This window comes from Scardinius erythrophthalmus (genome assembly GCF_964197995.2).
Source record: "Scardinius erythrophthalmus genome assembly, chromosome: 3".
In the NCBI taxonomy this organism is placed as follows: domain Eukaryota; kingdom Metazoa; phylum Chordata; class Actinopteri; order Cypriniformes; family Leuciscidae; genus Scardinius; species Scardinius erythrophthalmus.
The window spans coordinates 49,534,837-49,552,996 of NC_138223.1; the positions used below are offsets into that span (position 1 = coordinate 49,534,837).

The 18,160-nt window shown below is 37.9% G+C and overlaps 1 pseudogene across 1 annotated transcript in view; it reads right to left on the bottom strand.

Moving 5' to 3' along the window:
* The window catches only part of LOC308688875 (B-cell receptor CD22-like), an 83,726-nt pseudogene extending 67,090 nt beyond the window's left edge, over positions 1–16,636 (bottom strand). Inside the window, exon 1 of the transcript in view lies at positions 16,579–16,636. The product of the transcript in view is annotated as a B-cell receptor CD22-like (transcript). The remainder of the gene's footprint in view (positions 1–16,578) is intronic.
* Positions 16,637–18,160: the final 1,524 nt, after the last annotated feature.

Here is an 18,160-nt window from a genome sequence, read left to right on the forward strand (position 1 = left end):
GAGGAAAACGCTGCCTCAGAGAGCTGCTCCTTTGTCCCACATGCAGAGTTCAGGGCCTATGGATCTTGTATGCATTGATTTTCTTACCATCGAAGCAGATTCTCGCAATGTGTGTAATGTTTTGGTGGTCACGGACCATTGCACCCGTTATGCGCAAGCCTTTCCCACTAGGGACCAAAAAGCATCTACTGTGGCAAAGACTCTTTGGGAAAAGTATTTCATCCATTATGGCCTTCCAACTCGAATACACTCAGACCAGGGCAGGGATTTTGAGAGCCGGTTGGTGTCTGACATGTTGACAATGCTGAATGTGAAGAAGTCAAGAACCTCACCTTATCACCCGCAAGGTGATCCTCAGCCGGAGAGGTTCAATCGGACCTTGTTGGACATGCTGGGTACCCTTGAGCCTAGTCAGAAGTGCCAATGGAGTCAGCATATAGCTCATATTGTCCATGCATACAATTGTACTGTCAACGAGGCCACTGGTTTCTCACCATATTTTCTTATGTTCGGCAGGGAGGCCAGATTACCTGTTGATGTATGCTTTGGAGTTTCCCCTGACAATACCTCGCCTGTGTCATATTTGAAGTATGTGGCCAAAATGAAGCAGGAATTACAAGCAGCTTATCAGTTAGCTCAAGCTACTGCTCAAAAGATGAATCAGAGTAACAAAGAGCGGTATGATCAGAAAGTCCGTTACCATAGTCTGAATGCTGGAGACAGAGTTCTGATTCGAAACCTTGGCCTAAAGGGAAAACAAAAGCTGGCAGACAGGTGGAGTGCTAATCCTTATGTAGTGGAGAGTCAATTCTCTGGCATTCCTGTGTATCGTTTGAAGCCAGTTGATGGTAAGGGGCCAGTCAAAGTCCTGCATCGAAATCATATCCTGCCTTTGGGACAGGCAGTCAGGCTACGTACACAGGCAGACATCATGCCTACTCCATCACCTAGAGCTTTGAGGCGTAGGAGAGCAAAGGAGAAGCGGAAAACTGCTGAGTTAGCAAACTCTCCCCTTGTAGTTGATTCCTTTCCAAGAGAACGCCATTCTTCTGATTCAGAGTCTGAGTTTGGGTTTTATGTTGAGGATGTGACAGATATTCCTCCAATAGCAGAGATCCAGATTGAAACCCCTGTACGAGATGTAGAATGCTCAGAGTCTTCTGATTCTCATAGTAGTTCCGAAGCACTTATAGCTCCATGTCAAAGTGAAACTTCTGCTGTTCAGCATGAGCCTGATGTTGAAAGGGTTGATGTGACTGACGATGTAATGGCTGTAGGTCATGACAATGCTATGCAGACTCCAGCTACTAGTGGTGAAGGTACTGAAGTTCAGTCAGATGTGGTACCTCCTGTAGTACGAAGATCCTGTAGGGAGAGGAAGCTTAATACCCGATTTACATATGATACATTAGGAAAGCCACATACTGAGATTGTTGCATCCAAGCAATGTAGTGTTAATGTAGCAGCTATCAGTGCTTTGTATTTTTCTAGTGGCTATAAAAATTCACATGCTTGGTGGTGCAATGCGAATGCCTTATGCGATGTGTGTAACAATATTCCCACACTTGTACCAATTAGTCTTTGTCCTGTCTAAAAACATGGTCACTCCTTAGATGGTGTGGGTGTTTTCTATGACCAGCATGGGGGCATACTGGACTTTTGGTGGGGGGAGTGTGTAGGGACCCCTAAAATAAATATGCCTTTTGTTTGAAGTATTTTAATATATTCAAATTTGTGCTTTTCATTTTTTTGTTTTCAATATTATTTCAGTGTGATATAACTTTGAATGTAATTGAATGTATTGAATGTAAATGTACTGTTGCTGGCCAGTGATTGAGCATGATTACTTTGCGTCATAACGTGAGTTACGTGAAGGGGGAGGAGCATCGCACATGGCATGTGAAGACAGTAATTTGACTGCTGGTGAGAAGTGCGTCATTTTGGAGACTTAATATATTCTGTGTAATATAAGGCCCAAAGTGTAAAGAATCGACGGGTGGTTTATTATTTTTTTGGTTTTGCTAGTTGAAGTGTTTTGGTTTGTTTCTGTTATCTTCTTCGTGATCTTTGAGTTATAGTGCTGAGTCAAGACGTGCGTGACGAGGGCTTAACAGCTAGTGACATTCAAATTCATGGTCAATAACTGTGTCGAAGTTATTGGACGTTCGTGGTGGACTTCAAAACTCTTCCAGGACTGGAAAGATTGTGTAGCTTGTCGTCGTGGGACGTGGATCAACTGCATGAATCGGGTATCGGGACTACTCGTGTGAAACTGTTCGTATCGTGAGTGACTTCCCATTGCTTCTTTCGTCGGATGGACGTAAGTGAACTCTCATTTTCGGATCTGTTGAATGTGCAGGAGTACATTGAATTCTTCATTTGTGAATGTGCACCAACGAACTGGGCCCCAACGATAATGAACAACCGTATTTTTGACTGCGTCACTGACTCGTGTATTTTTTGACTGCGTCATTGACTCATAACTAATTTGCATACTGAAAAACCGTATGTTGTGAATCGTGGGTTTTTGTCAAGTGTTTAATTGTTTTGAAAGAAATTTGTTTTATTTTCCTTATTGCTCTGTTTCATGAGAAAAGTGTTTAGCTTATATCAAACAGGGTTTTGAATTTGTCAACTTTTAGGCTAGGCTGATTGAAGACGGTGTTTTAAACTAAAGTAGAAAAGGAAAAGGGAAAAAATGCAAGTGTAAAAAACAAACAAACATAAGAGAGACAAGGAACAGTTCTGAGACTGAACAGTTGATTTTGTATATTTTATTTACAAAAAAAGAATAAGTAATTTACATACCATTGGGTATAAGTGTTTATCTGTCTTCATATAAAAACAAAGGTGTTTCCTTGTTTTGTTGTGTTTTCCTTTTAAAGGGGGTTATTAGATTAATGTAAAATAAATAAATATTTGTTAGTTTTTTCCCCTTAACATTTGCATTCTGGTATTTCTTTGGAGTTTGGAAAGTTAATTCATTTAAAAAGGTACTGATTTCTAGGAAACTATAAATAAGAATTGTTTAATTTATTATTTTAGTAAAAGTATTGTGTAATTGGTATAGGGAAAAATATACTTTACGTTAATTTCTTTTTATTTATTCAAAGGAAAATACCGGCCAAATTCACCATTCAACTGCCGGGAATCCAGGGTTTTCTTGTTTAGGAAATTTTAAATTAAATTGGTTGAAAAAAGGGTTACATATTGTACAGAGAAATTTGAGTCAGAAAAGTAAAAGAAGATATCAAAATTAGATAAATGTAGGCTATGTTTGAGCCAAGTTGTTGAAACATTGTTGTTGCCATTAATGATTAATGAGGATAGGAGCAGGCTTCACTCAATTTTTGATAATACACTTTTTAGAGTGCTGGCCTAAAAATATAATAGCCTACATAAGAATAGGACAGAGGCCGCACTATGCATAGACGTTTTTTATTCGTTGCACAAACGCGTTTCGGCGTGTGCCTTCTTCACTGAAACGCGTTTGTGCAACGAATAAAAAACGTCTATGCATAGTGCGGCCTCTGTCCTATTCTTATGTTGCCATTAATGAAACATTGTAGGCTATATCATTCCACAGAGAAGAGCTATGTGAGCAATTATAGAATAAATGGTCTAACGTTTCCGTTTCCATAAAGCAAAAGCTGCATTTTTCGTCTACGGTAGGCTATAAATTTAGAGATAATCTTGTTACAGGGGTAATAAATTATATTTCTTTTAATTTGTTTGTAATTAAAAATGTATGTGGGTTACTCCATGCTCCATTCCAATTAATATTTTCATACAAGGGGGACCATTTGTATCTGGAGGCAGGGATAGATTTTGCAAATAAAAGATTTTTATTACTTTGTTGTTAACTTTTCTGTCTAAGATAGACCATTTATTGAAACACTGCTGTAGAAAGACCAACAAGTTAGAGCCTGTTTATGGAAAATTCGCTTCTTTTTTTATTAAATCCAAGCAATTGGGTGATGACAAATTTAAAATTAAGAGGCTTTAATATTAAACAAAAATTCACTTTAAAGAAAAGCTTACAAAACAAAACAAAAATCATGTCTCCCGATCGCCTATTGCAAATCCAGTCTTACTCATGCTATTCACTTTTCGTTATCAACATCGGAAAAATAACATTAGATTGGGACAACGTGTGTATCAGGCGTCTTATTAGGCGACGTACTGAGGGACGACGTGTGTATCAGGTGTCTTATTAGGCGACGTACTGAGGGACGACGTGTGTATCAGGCGTCTTATTAGGCGACGTACTGAGGGACGACGTGTGTATTAGGCGTCTTATTAGGCGACGTACTGAGGGACGACGTGTGTATCAGGCGTCTTATTAGGCGACGTGCCTGGTTCAGACGTTATGATTTTTTATACATTTCTCACGTACGCCGTCGCCACGTCGCCGTAAGGTATACGTTACAACTGTGACGCCGCCGTGACGTCGCCGCCGGTCTGTCGTCTGACGTCTCTATCAATCCCATTCAAAAATAGACACGGACTGACGGCGACGGAAGGGTAGACTGCTCCTTCGCCTTCTTCAGGGTAGACTTAGAAAAGTCATTATCCGCTCGCCATACTCATACTCGTCTGCGTCTGCCACATCCCTCGTTCGTGTGCCGAACGTGACGTCTGCGTCTGCCGAACGTCTCGTCTGGGTCTGCCACATCACTCGTTCGTGTGCCATACGTGACGTCTGCGTCTGCCATAGTCTGCTGCAAGGGCGGTTTCCAGCACATTCTACACACTCATTCTTTATTATTTTTTCCCACTGATCTTCAGTTGTATTTTATTAGCAATTAAGTGATTTTACCTTGCTTATGTATAGCTTTTATTCCAAATAGTAAATATGAATTTACACAAATGTTCATGTTAAAATATTTGTTTGCCATTGTTTCTTGTCAACATATCCACAGATAGCCTACTTATCAAGAAATCATAAAAAGCATGTATGTAGCCTACTATTCACCACTAGGAGTCTCTTGACCAACACAAAATAACGTAGTTGTAAACATTTTGGCTGATTTAACTAACATAAATAATATTTGTAATTTGTAATATTTGTAATGTTTAATTTTAGAGTTGTAATATTTAGTTTTAGAGTTTCACCAAAGTTTGGTTGACAGGCGGTCTGAGAGTTATCATCAGAATTATACTTAAAAATAGTTAGGCCTACCTCAAGAGGAAGGTGAGCAGTTTATTATTATTATGCTATTATTATTATTATTTAGCCTAAATGTCTTTGCTTGTGCATAAAAACATTTAGATTTGTATCAACAGGTACAGAAATATTTTGGCACAATATAGTCATACAAGCTGGAAGAGAATTAACAGGCACGGGCGAACACTTTCCTATCAACAGTGGAAACAACTTAAAATAGCCTGTAATAGCTGTAAACTCACAATAACAAGAAAACATTGTGCTTTTGTAAAATAAAAGAAAACAATCAGCCGCATGATCTCCGTGAACTGGAGCGCGTCTCAAAAGTTAACTGAAACAGTGTATAGGCCCAACTGCCTCACAGTCAGACTTGAGGAATATACATAGCTTGAAATGGCTACTTTTAAATGAACAAGTTCAAATCGAAAGTGTCTGATTATGTAATCCGTAAAGGTTAATTTCTCTCTAAGGCTCATCCGCAGCGGAGATGGAGATATGTTTGCAGACACGGATTTAAAAAAAAATTAAAAAAAAAAAATTAAAATGCCTCTATATTTTTTCAGACACATTTATTATAATTAGCCTAAGATTTATGCGTGAGCTTGAGCTAGCCTACCATGCATGCACCCAGTATTTAATTAATATAAACGTGCGATTAGTCGACTAATTGCTTAAATAAATTACTAGTTGACTAAAAATCTTTAGTCTATGGCAACTCTAATACATTTATTTGACATTTTTTACTTATTATTTATTGGATAGTAATTATCCAGTTATTTTAAATTACATTAGTTGAGTTAACATATATAGCCTAATTAGTAAATGAACGAAAAAAAAAAGATTAAATTAATATGCTACCCATGTATTTCTGCATTGCTTGTTCCTACACGAAAAGGACTGTTTTAAAGGTGACAATCCTTTATACGTGAAGATTAGGCCTATACTGTTTCTTGAAGATTGTTGTATTGTATCTTCTGTTATAAAGATGAAGATTGACATTTCGTTAATTAAAAATAATAAGCACATAATGTTGTAAAAAAAAAAAAAAAAAAAAAACTTTTTGTATTTTGTATACCCTAATTTTATCTCTAGGTAATGAAGATATATATATATATATATATATATATATAAAACTTTTTTAAAGGGCCTCATTTTTCCTGGACCCGCTACAAATGAGAATCAATTTAAGCATGCACGCTAAGACAATTTGAAGTATTCCACTTAATACACAATATAGCCTCCAATTTATACCCACCCCACCACATACACCACAATTCTCTATACACAACTTTAATAGTTGGGATTGCATTGCTGTACTGTTTACTACATCTCACAATCCATAGTATATTGTTTATACAATTGTTATTTATTTCCCTGTCGACTGGTGATATAACAGATTGCACTTTATGGACTTTTTATTGCACTTATATTGTAAGATTCTCTGATGTTATTTCGTTGTTATTTATAACAATGACAAAAATCAATAAATAAATAAAAAATAAAGAACAAACAATATTAAGAAGACGCTTTTATCGAAAAAAGGAACAAAGCAATTCGCTATGTCAGTCATAATACAGGTTAGACAATAATAATACAGGGTTTTATTTGATTATCACAAATAAACACAAGATTTTGACACATATCCAATGGTTTGTGCGGAGTGGAACGCGCTCTGGCACGGAGGTGCGGGCGCGAACACTTGTATTTTCCTATCAACAGTGGAAACAACTTAACCCTCGTGTTATGTTGGAATTCTGTGCACTCCCCTTATGGTCCGGGTCAAATTGACCCGCATTGGATTCAATACAATTCCTCAAAAATCACACTATGAAAAACAACAAAGATTCAGGTTCAAACTGTAAACTTTTAATATCAACATTTGTCAAATATTCCAAAAAAATATATATCTTAAGATATGATTTAATGAAAATGTTTTTTAACCATTTTTTTAAACTATTTAAAATCTGAATATGAACGTTATATTTATATATATTTGCATATAGGCTACATTTTTTTTTTTTTTTTTTTTTTTTTTTTTTTTTGCTTAGAGCATCATAACTGAACAATTAATCAATTAATCTGAGCAAATTTTTCCTGCTGTCTATGTCGAAGTCTCAATATATTTCAGATATCTTGAATATATAAATGAGAGCTTATTTTACTATCTGTGTCTGTCAAAATTTTCATTTGTAATTTGCAATTAATTCTGAACACGATTTAGCTTTTTCAAGTGTGTTTGGTTTGGGTTAGAGCAATTTTAGATACACTTATACTTTAGAACTGGAGTTGATGCCCTGACATACATAAAATAAATGTTTTTATTTTGTGTCTGTACAGTTGCTTTTGAATAGCTGCCTATGATGGTCAAATTCACCTGCGAACATCACAAACGTAATCGTAATTTTGTTTGTATATGTAAAAAAAAAAAAAACAAAAAAAAAACACCAGCATGTTGAAACTTTGCATGCATGTTCATGATGATAAATGTGAAAAAGTCACAAAATATCAAGAAAAAAAAAAGGTTTAATATTATTTCAGGTAGCTTGAAAAAATAAATGATAGATAATTTTTACCATCTGTGGCTGGCAAAATATTTTTCTGTATTGAAATAAGTGTGGAAAACCAATTTTTTAGCTTCATAAGGTAGTAAAAAAATAAAATAACAAAATATAACCAAGAAATGTTATTATTTTAGGTCCGTACAGTTGCCTTAGAGCGTTAAAATATGCGGGTCAAATTGACCCGCGAACATCACGAAAGGAACAGTAATTTTGTTTGTATATGTCAAAAAACACCAGCATGTTGAAACTTTGCATGCATGTTCATGATGATAAATGAGAAAAAGTCACAAAATATCAAGAAAAAAAAAAGGTTAACCAGTATTTCCAACAACTAGAAAATCTAAACGGGTCAAATTGACCCGCAACATAACACAAGGGTTAAAATGCTCATAATTTATGGTCATATAGAAAATAATACATAATTCGCAACTAGACTACTTTTATTTGAGTAAACTCACAATAACAAGAAAACGTTTTGATTTCGTTATAGAAAACAATCAGGCGCGCTTTCATGATCTCCGTGAACTGGAGCGCGTCTCAAAAATGAACTGAAACAAAATAAAGCTTGAAATGTCCAATTTTAAACGAACAAATTCGAATGGAAAGCAAATGTCTGATAATCCGCATGAACGGTGCATCTAAAGGCGCATCCGCTTTACAGCGGAGATGGAGATATGTTTGCATCCGACACTGATTTAGAAAATACTAGTTTATTAATAAAAACAATTAAAATGCCTCGTTATTTTTTCAGACACATTTATTATCATTAGCCTATAAACCACCTATAAATCAGCTCTCTGTATGGTTCCAGAGATGGCTCTTCTCATTCAGCACTGCGGGAAAATAATTTGGCCTTAGAAAACCAGTAAAATCAAAAAAAAAAAAAATCCATATTAATTTGTGAATATTTTAAATGTTTAATAAAGGGGCAAAACGTCATAAACAAAAAGTCAAATAATAGTTTACAAACTATTTAAAAAAAAAAGTTTTCAGTCGTTTTTTTTTCACCACAGGTGACTTGTATATAAAAAAATAGTAGCCTATTTTTCAATTCTATTCTTCTATTTAAAGGGATACTCCACTTTTTTCGGAAATATGCTCATTTTACAACTCCCCCAGAGTTAAACAGTTGAGTTTTTCCGTTTTAGAATCCATTCAGCCGAACTCCGGTTCTGACGGTACCACTTTTAGCATAGCTTAGCATAGATCATTGATTCTGACGAGTCCAGTAGCATTTCTTTCAAAATGACCAAATAGTTTCAATATTTTTCCTATTTAAAACTTGACTCTTCTGTAGTTAAACCGTGTACTAAGATCGACGGAAAATGAAAAGTTGCGATTTTCTAAGCCTATATGGCTAGGAACTACTCTCATTCCGGCGTAATAATCAATGAACTGTGCGGCCGTACCATGGGTGCAACAGGTGTAATGATATGACGCAGCGCCTGAAAATAGTTCTAATAGGTTAGACAAACTTAGTCCCGGTCACGTTGGAAGAAGTTACCGAGCTGGGGACTATTTTCAGGCGCTGCGTCATATCATTACGCCTGTTGCACCCATGGTACGGCCGCACAGTTCATTGATTATTACGCCGGAATGAGAGTAGTTCCTAGCCATATAGGCTTAGAAAATCGCAACTTTTCATTTTCCGTCGATCTTAGTACACGGTTTAACTACAGAAGAGTCAAGTTTTAAATAGAAAAAATATTGAAACTCTTTATTCATTTTGAAAGAAATGCTACTGGACTCATCAGAATCAATGATCTATGCTAAGCTATGCTAAAAGTGGTACCGTCAGAACCGGAGTTCGGCTGAATGGATTCTAAAACGGTAAAACTCAACTGTTTAACTCTGGGGGAGTTGTAAAATGAGAATATTTCCGAAAAAAGTGGAGTATCCCTTTAAAGGATCTACAGAAACAGTGGTTGCGCGTTTTCTAATTTACCAAAGTGCTGTAGCCTAGGCCTTTTAAAACTATAAAAAAAATTAAACACAATAACAACCCCAACAATAAGCTATAAAAATGCACACACATAATATCATATATAAATCACAGACGCAGACGTCACGTTATAAGACAGACGCAAGTGTCACGTTCATTGAGACGAGTGCATGTTGCACAGTCATATTAAAGAACCGATCGCAACCGCTGGCACACTGCACTGAGCCAAGTTGAGTAGAATGTTAAATACGTGTTAAATACGTGTTAGAGAAAAAAATAATTAATAACTTCACTGCCACACGTGAATGACGCGTGACGTCTGAAGCCGCTTGTCCACCAGCGTCGAGATTTCTGACGCGACGCCAAAGCCCATTCATTTCCTATGGAACTACGTCAGGCAGCAAAAACGCCCCCGCAAAGCATGATGGGTCGCGTCGCGTCGATTTGGTCAACAGCAGCGCGTCAAAAAAGTATCTCGGTGGATACTTTATGCAAATGAGAGCGTCAAAACGCGGGGCAGCAGCCAATGGAAACTCGGCGGCGAGACTTTGTGTATGGCCGTTGCTATGGTTTCATATTTAAAGTACACACAAACCCCCGGCCCCAAGCAGCGAAAACGTCATAGGCGTCGCGTCGGAACAAAAATTGATCAGACGCTGGTGGACAAGCGGCTTGACTCGACACTTCACTGCCACGCGTGATTTACGTGACGTCTGCGTGACGTCTGCGTCACGTCTGCATCTTAAAATGAATGGAATAAATAGCAGAAAGAAAAAAAAAATAAGACGTTGAGTGAGACGTTCATTGAGACGAGTGCATGTAGCAAAGTCATAAAAAAGAGCTGATCGGAACGCCATACCAAACAGCAACCGCTGATACACTCGACTCTGTACACGCTGACTCACTCGTCTCCAACAGCAGCGCCTGTGATTGCTCTGCGTCGCCGTCGTGCTCACCGCCCACTGTTGCCGGTGTAGCAGTCGATTCTGTTCCCTACCGGAATTCCTGTTCCCCCTGAACGAGCCGTGTCTGATGACAGCGCATGCGCCAAAGCCTTAATAAACATTACATTGAAATCTGTAATAACGTTTTAAATTTGAAAATAAATAATCTGGATTGAATTGACAGATGGGGGAAAACTCGCTTCTAATAAAAAAATAAAAACAATAAAAAAACGCTTACATTTCGGGAAAAAATACAATCCTTTTTTAACCTTTGGCTTCCCGTACATCCAGTTGTGCTTCTTGCTCGTATTCAGTTCTAATGGTACGCATGGTAACTCGGCAACTACGCATGATTTGTAGTATGATTGCATTAAGGGAACAGGAATTCCGATAGGGAACAGAATCGACTGCTACACCGTCTCCAAACGATCGCTGACTCAATTATCTCCAACAGCTGCGCCCGTGATCGCTCTGCGTCGCCGTCTTCACAATACTCCGACTCACTCGTTCCCGCACAGCCGTGAAACGTTTGGTTATCACTGTTCAGCGTTTCTTCTCAGACGCCAGCACCTGTTTAAAATACTCAACCGGATGTCGACTTGCACGTAAATGACGCAGTCCAGACGACGCACACCTCAGTCTCTCAAGCACACGGTCTTAAAGGGCCACAGTCTCCACCTTTTTAACCAGCCTATGACACTAGGTCACTGATTAGTTTATGCACAGGTGTTAGGAAATGAGCATAGTACAAAAGTCATTTGATCGATGAGTCAATCATATAACATTAAAATGTGTATCAAAAATGCATTCATCAATAATTCACTCCCATCACATAGGCTATGGCCGTCTGCTGGAAGCTAGTTATTTTAGTTTATAAAGTTTTAAATATGGATATTTTTCTTACAAAAAACGCATCGCTTTGACTCAGAAGGCTTTCATTAACCCCCCGGAGCAGTAAGGATTACTTTTATGATGGATGGATGGATGCGCTAAAAAGGGCTTCAAAATCAAGACCACCATTCATCTCAGGTCCACTACTCGACCTGCTCCAAGTGGGATTCAGGCTGGGGACTCCAGCATGGGAGTCAGGCGCACTAACAAGGAGGCTAAAGTCCGCAGTCTCTACCGTCAGTCGCTAGTGTGCCACTTGAGGCCAGGGGAGTGAGGTTTACACGCACAGCTCTCAATGGCTTACGTCTGTTACACACCTCATAACCTTGCACTGCAGTTTAGAGGTCCGATCCTAATATCGTGCAACACAAGATTAAATTTCCCAATGAAAGACAGTAGCGGTCGGTAACTCTGGTGTATTTTGGATGGGAGCGTGTGGTCTGACAATAGACCGTCCACTCCAGACATCTATTGACAACAGCGTATCCGCGCTTGAACTTGAAGTGAACAAAACATACTGCAGTGGGGAAATTCACACAGTTCCCAGTTCCTGCCCTGAGCAACCTGGCATGATATGTTCTGTGCATCCCGGCCACGAGTGCACCTTCAGAGAGAACATTCAGCCTTTGTGCTAGCATTTTGGAGGGGAGATGTAGGCTACTGAAACTGTCGTCAATCAGACATTCTGCTCCTGCATGGATGTTTACATTTTTTTATTTCATTTATCAGTAGTAAAGCTAAGCCAACCGTGTCCGTTTATACATATTTTGGGCTTTTGAGTGACAGATGTTTTTTTTTTTTTTTTTTTTTTTACTGTTCCATGATAAAACAAAAAAACAATAATATCCCAAGATTAGTGGGATTTAGTAGGATCAGTCAGGTTAGGAAGAAAATCATTCAGAGCAGATAACGGGTGAACACAGAGTGAATTTTAAGTGGGAGTGGAATAGAACCTACCTAGCAAACACAGAACGTTCCCCTAATGTTCCCATATGGTTCCCATTTGATTTTTCAACCAAAAAATAAGGATAGTTCTCACTAGGATATTTTTTTTTTTGCAACTAAAGAGAACCATCCCAGAACGTTCCTGCAGGTTAGTTTTAGATTTTATTTTTTATGTTATGCTGAAATGTGTCATTTTCCATAAACTAAGTATATGTTGCAATTTATTAAAACCCGGATTAGATCAGTCAAAATGCATTTAAGCCAAGGTTAAGAGTAGTCATGACTGACTAACATTAAAGGTGCTCTAAGCAGGGGCATAGCAGCCATTCTAAAAGTGGAGGGGGACAAAAGCTGTATGTGACCATAGGATGTGACCGTTATAAGTATATGTTGCAATTTATTAAAACCTGGATTAGATCAGTCAAAATGCATTTAAGCCAAGGTTAAGAGTAGTCATGACTGACTAACATTAAAGGTGCTCTAAGCAGGGGCGTAGCAGCCATTCTAAAAGTGGAGGGGGACAAAAGCTGTATGGGACCATTGGAAGCCCTTCTGCCGGCGGAGTTCTCGCCACCTTTCGAGGGTTTTTCCGATGTAAATTCGGTATTTCACGCGTTCCTTATCCTTGTCCTTCTTCTTTGCAATTTGTTCATCGGAACGTCGTCTCTTTGGTCGTGTGTCGGCCATAATTCAAACTTCCCTCTTCATGCTTCTCTCTCCTCCACACCCCCTTCATGTGTACGCCGCGCACAGGGCCGGTTCTAGACATTAGGAGGCCCTAGGCAAAATTCATGTTGGAGCCCCCCCCCCCCCCCCCCCCCCCGCCCCTAATAAAAAACACTTGAAACAAATATGATTCCTAACCTTTTTATTTACAACATTTAATTTTAAATTTAGTATATTTTTACTTACACAGTATACATAAGTTTGGACACATCACTATTTTTAATGTTTTTGAAAGAAGTCTCTTGTGCTCATCAAGGCTGGATTTATTTGAACAAAAATACAGAAAAATAATATAGTGAAATAATGGTTTTCTATTTTACTATACTTTAAAATATATTTCTGTGATGTGAAGCTGAATTTAGTGTCACGTGATCCTTCAGAAAACTTGATTTATTATCAAATGTTAGAAATGGTGCTTAATATTTATTTTATAACCTGTGATACTTTTTTTCAGGATTTTTTGATTATTAAAAAGTTGTTTTAAAAAAGTCTTCACTATCACTTTTTATTTAACACATCCTTGCTGAATATTCCTGTTTTTTTCTGTATTTTTGATCAAATAAATGCAGGATTGTAGAGCATATGAAGAAACTTCTTTCAAAAACATTAAAAATAGTAATGGGTCCAGACTTTTACTGGTACTGTACATATTAGTCAAACTTTATCTAAGGTAATCTCTTTTTTGTTTAATGAAGATGTTATTGTTGCTGTTGTTATTTTGCTGTTTTATTAAATTTATTCACAGTTCCAGAATACCACTTCAGTAGATGAACATAAGTGCTTTTATCATTTTGGGATTTTTCCAATCCACTTTATTTATTATTATTGACTGCAGATATTGTCATATTATTAATATCAGTAATATGACATTGCATTGTTACCTTAAATATGCTATACACAAATCAAGTGGAAGAGAAAGATGCGCGCTACTGCAGAAAAAAAAAAAAAAAAAACATTTCTAAACTGATAGCTATTTCTGGCGCAAGGCTATGATGTCAGGGTATAATCTAATCATCAGCAGAATGTAGAAGATAGACCCATAGATATGAGATCCTTTATTTGAAACATTTGAAAATGTTGTAGTGTGCTGGCTTTTTAACTTTGAATACAAACGTCTTGTCTTTTACTTTTGTAGCTTTTTACTAGTCAGCTCCCGACGCGTTATTCATTGAGTGCGCAAATTCAAAGCGTCGCGTCTGGGCACGTTAATGACGCTCGCGCTCTTTTAAACTCGTAATAAAGCGGTGAATGATTTTTCCAGAAATGACGCTGATCTACAGTACAAGTTTATATTTAGAATACATTGCAATCACTCCAAAATAGATGACGACAACTCACACACCTGCATTACGAGCTGTGCTTCTTTGAGTGCCTATTTAGGCTTTTGCTTCGCAGCACGTGATGGATGCGTTCGCTACACAAACTTTCAGAAGCCGGCACCCGCTTTTGAAACGGAAACATTCATTGGTTTAACTGCAGATGAGTGACAATTCAACAATATCCAATGAACCATGAGGCTAGTATTTCTGCCCGTCTTGACTGGTGGACTATATATAGGGGATGTTACGGTTATGGAGGCCCCTCCTCAAAGCCCGAGGCCCTAGGCAATCGCCTGCTCTGCCTATAGCTAGCGCCGGCCCTGGCCGCGCACTAACCCCTCAGACCCCGATCCGCAGCCGTTCCGCAGTTAGTGGAAATCCGGGGTTAGTCTGGCCCAAAACTTAAAATTTGTAAGCCCGATTTTGGGCCCAATTTGTAACCCCCAACAATATGGGGGGCGTGGCCCAATTCAGTGCTACTCGCAACTGACTTTTTGTCCAAAAATACTCAATTGTGTGGTGCCATTACGATTATTTTACTGCTACCAATCATGGTGGGAAACATGTTTGATATTTATGACTCCTGTACGGGCTGCCAATGAGAGCGAGCGAGCTTCACTAACCGGATGTTACGTGCCTCTATAGCGGAGACTTGGCAGCCACAAACATGCCACGAAAGTGGAGTATTGAGAAAGAAGATCACCCATATCCGTTTTTTCTCCCTTTTTTTTCTTCCCGTAAAAAAAATCAAACCAGGAGTACCAGCTGATGCATTGATCGTCCTCCATTTGTATTTCTTCTCAAGTCACGTTTGATCACACGAGTCTCCATGAGATGATACCTCGTCTCACGGTGAAAATGTTACTACAGTCGAGAGGTGTGTGGTCTCGCAGTCTAAACAAAGCTTATAGTATGTGCATACGGAGGATTACAATGCTAAAATGTCTGTGTCTGTGGTCTCCCACAGTTTTAAAATCGGTTAAGATTGTGTCCCAGGCCTTACACAGATATTAGATGACCCAACACCTGTGAAGAGATGACGCCAACTCCTGCAAGGACTTCAGATGACGCCAACTCTGAATCAACACACACAACGACCAAATTCCCCATTTTGTAATCATTGCTTTAACTCATTGTATTTGCATAAATGAATGCATGGGTTTGTTAACTGCATGATTTGTATTATTTTAGAACTGTACATTTCTTAAAAATGTAACATTACTTTGACATAGTCGCTTCTGTTAACAGATTACTCTGAGCTGTAATGTAGACACATGCATTTTCTGTAAAGCTGCTTTGAAACAAAGTGTATTATGAAAAGCGCTTTACAAATAAATGTGAATTGAAATGAATAAAAACTCAGGAAACATAACATACATTATGGGGTTTCTTTCTACTTGAAAACAGCGCTTTGTTATACCGTAAATATTTTAAGCAAATCTTCTCAGGATCTTTTGACTGAGAGATAAAAATAAATTGATCTCCGTGTGAATTACTTCATCAGCTTTGATGGAGGATGATGCAGAAATAAACTCACAGAGTTCGTGTGAAACCATTGCAAAGGAAGTCATGCTGCACTATCAAATAATCAAAGACATTATAATCACTGATGATTTAAAAACTGATATTAAAATGTGAGTTTTATGGCTTTTAGTTCATGTCTATCAGCTCTGAGATCTGCTAATAAAATCCTTTGACACATAAACCTCAACAATATCTCCACATTGTCTTCTGAGAAAACGAGCCAAAAATAATCATGATCTGGCTATAAACAGATGCTTGTCCAATCAAATGCTCTAATGAGTGAGAAAGTCCCTCCTCTGAACCACCTGACACTGACTAGCAAGCAGCAAATTAGCAACTCATGTTCAAGACTAAAAAACTACTGGATATTTATAAAATAGACAAGCCCAATGACATGCCTCACCCAAACGTCATGCTTCAAAAGTAAATACATAAACATACCACAGAAAACTGCTCATTAAACATAAAAACTTCACTATAAACATCAGAATAAAAGGAAAAATCAAGCAGCAACTAGTTGTTTTAGCGCCTCAGAAGTTGAAATGTAAGAGAGACTCACCGTGAATCATGAGCAGAAAGAAGATCAGAGGAAGAGGAGGAGCCATTCTGACCAACATCAGCATAACATATATCTATAATACAGCATTAAACATCACTTATATGCTTATAAACAGTGTATGTTCATCACCCTAAACAGCTCTTAGTGTTAATAAGATCTTTGCACATCTGAAGATTATTAATGCTCAACATCAGTGTGTGTAAATGAACTGATCATTAGATGAACAGAAGATATTCCTCATGTCAGGAATCATGTGATATATGAGCTTCATCTATAGAAATAATCATCAGTTTCATTTAATTACGAATGGTGTTGAAGCTCATCAGATCAACAGCATTAACAGATGCACTTTTGAATCTAAAGATCGATTAGTAAATGATGCTCTTACCCGTTTCACCAACACTCATGACCAGTGACGAATGGACTGAATAAAACCAGCGTTGGGTTTTTATGTAGTCAACACGTTATATTTAACACAAGGATATGATGACACTTCAACCAGTGTTGATAGCGGAAGCAAAGTTTAAACATGGCAACATCAGAGACAACATTAGACTAAAGTGATAAAAGTTAAACTGGTGAAACTCAGTCATTATAATGTTTTCAAACGTATATGCATATTTAATGCACTGTGAGGAACGTGCAGTGAGGAAGCTTCCAGAGGAGCTACAGTATGTGACCAGTTTAATTAGGTTAATTTTAGCAAATCTCTTTTTAACTATTGTGTCATAACTTGTTTATTGTTTAAAAGACTGATGATGTCCGGATACTAAAGAACCAAGAAAATAATTGATTGTGCATTTGATAAATATTGACTAATCAATAGCAATTTGGTAATAAAACAAACACTAAGAACTTTTCAGTAATAATTAACAGAGTAATAGAATACTGAACATCCTTATGTCTGAAGGTTTTATAATATGAGATCTTCTATGCTTTTCATTATCACAGTGATCATATTGTGTCACTTCTAGTGAAACTCTAAATATGGCCATGAATGCAGTTTCCTCTGTAGTGAGAGGAGAGGTGAGAACAAAACGTATGACGAGATCACACAGTCCGCCTGGACTCTACGACAACGCAGTCCTGAAGTGTCAACTAGTCTCTCCCCTTTGAAGGCCTCCTTCCCTTCACTTTACCTCTGTACAGATAAAACGTTGTCAAAATAATTCCAGTTCACATGAATACGCGGAAGCGATAAAAAACTTTTCTATTAAACATTTTTAAGGCCAGACAAGTAATTTGTTGAGGTCAATTTGTATGTTGTTATGCAAATGAGCAGGTTGGAAGTTCTATAATGAAACTAACTGAACATAATGGTGGCATATCGCCCACTTTGACTATGGAGGAGGACGAGGTGATGGTGAGGGGATGGTGAGAAGCAGACGACACTAAAGGATGGTGATGGCAGGATGACGATCTCCTGGTGGCGACGATGGTGGTTGGCCAGTAGCGGTTTTTGGCACGGTATTATTGAAGCTCATTTTTTCCAGGTGCAGCGAGATGAAAAAATCTCAAATTTTCAGCATGCCGCAAGCGCACCGCAGGTCATGTGACAAGAACCAACCAATCAGCTTCACCC